Raw genomic sequence first — 2186 nt, 5'->3', positions numbered from 1 at the left:
ACCAAAATCTATGAGAGAATGCTTCCCTAGTTATAAAAAAGGACAAAATACAGTCATGCCCCGCATAATGACATTTTGGTCAACAACAGACTGCATGTACGATGGTGGTCCCATAAGATAATAACGGAGTTGGAGGTGTGTAGCAGACTATGCACATCTAGGGCTGTGTACACTCTACGATGTTCGCACAACGAAACTGCGTGAGGACGCATTTCTCAGAACGTATCCCCATCATTAAGCAACGTATGACTGCACTCCAAAGTTTAACTGAAAAGCCCATGAGAAGGCAAACGATCTATATTAAAGGCTGCATAAGTGGTTAAACCATAATCCTGGAGTTCTCGTTCGGAGTACTGTTAAGTTCACTGCACGTAAATATACTGTTGACTGTTGGACAACACGGGGATTAGGGGTACCCATCCCAGCACAGTCGAAAATCCACATCTAATTTTTGACTCCCAGCCTACAGTTGACCGGAAGCCTTAAAAATAACATAAACAGTCAATTAAAACATATTTTACATGCTATATGTATTATATTATGTATTCTCTAAATAAAGTAAGCTAGAAAAATGAAAATGTTATTAAGAAGACCATAAGGAAGAGAAAATACATTTAAAAAACTTTTAAGCACATTGAAAAAAGTGTGCACTTAAAGTGGACCCAAGCAGTTCAAATTCGTTTTGTTCAAGGATCAACTGTATATGTAAAAATACTTTATAACAAAAAGCAATATGATGAAGTTTAAAAAGGAAGAATTTGAAAATCTTCCCTCTCCCCTGCCAAAGGACACAACTGTTAGCACTAGTTCTGAAAGTAGCCTTCAAAATGTTATGCATTTGACATGTGTTTGCATACACACATGTAACCATTCAAACACCCGCACATGCACAGAACCGATTAGAACCACAGTATATATACTCTTCTATATTTTGTTTTTTATTTAGTCTTAGGACGCTTCATATCAGCATATCTACCTCATTCTTTATTACAGCTGTAAGGTTACTAATCCACTATTCAACCTCCAGGGCAAAGCACATTAAAACTTGTTTAGCTGTGGTTAAGAAAATAATTTCACCTCTGGCTCAAAATTAAAATAGCTTTATTGTCTCTCCTGACTGTAAAACTATATGCTCATTGTGGGGTACAAAAATATAGAGAAGTTTAAAAGCAAGCAGTACCCAAATCTCAAACCCCAGAGATAACTAGCAGAAACTTACTCAGTTGTAATAAATACTGCCTCTCCCAGCCCCTCACCAACACTGTTATTTGGCAATGTGTTACATTTCCCTCAAAAAGAAGGAAATGTAATTATTGGCAACAAAGCGATTATGAGGTGGCTTTGGAGCCAGTCACACGGGGTTCATATCCCTATACCACTATTTCACTAGCCTTGAAAACTTGGCCCAATTCCTTCAGATCTCCATCTCAAATTCCTCAAGAATAAGATAAGAACAGCATGTGCCTCCTGCCACAAGGGAGAAGCGAAGTAATAAAGATAAAGCACCAAGAATAGTGACTGGCACAAAGGGCCTAGTAAATGCTAGCTATCATGATCTTTGATTTTTTTTTTGAACATTATATATACATTGAGCATATGCTAAAAATTGTGGCATATTTCCTCTTTCTAGCTCCCCCCCCACCCCCATCCCGAGGAGTCAGCCAGACCCCCTTGAGTAACCAGACTACCCTTCTGCCCCAGCAGGGTCAGCCAGACTAGCAGAGCTTGCTGGATGCAGCCCACTGCGCTTCAAGGAGGCCCCACCATGGACTTGGATGATCCAGAAGGAAAACTCATAATTCACTGGAGCCACTCTGCTGGCAGTGACTGAGTCCTGGAGTATGCATTATGAAAGTCAGGTCCTCTTCGAAGGGGAAACAAGCATCTTACACACAGTCTTGAATGAAATGATACAGGCTTACTTGTACCTAATCAACCATTTAGAAAAGAACCAGGATAAATTTGTGTGTATATGTGCACCTGTTTGTATAGTATGTATAGAATGTACAACAAAAACAGTACAAAGTACAGGAAGGGGAAATGGAAGTACACTGTTATAGAGTTCTTGTGTGCGAAGTGCTATCATACTGTTTGAAGTCAGAATGTGTTAAGATACAGATGCATATTGTAAACCTGAGAGCAACCATGGGAGGGAGGGAAAGAGACAGGTAGAGAGGGAGGGAAAG

Source organism: Galeopterus variegatus, unplaced genomic scaffold (assembly GCF_000696425.1).
Source record: "Galeopterus variegatus unplaced genomic scaffold, G_variegatus-3.0.2 Scaffold11097, whole genome shotgun sequence".
Lineage (NCBI taxonomy): Eukaryota > Metazoa > Chordata > Mammalia > Dermoptera > Cynocephalidae > Galeopterus > Galeopterus variegatus.
Note: the sequence above shows the minus strand (reverse complement) of the source record.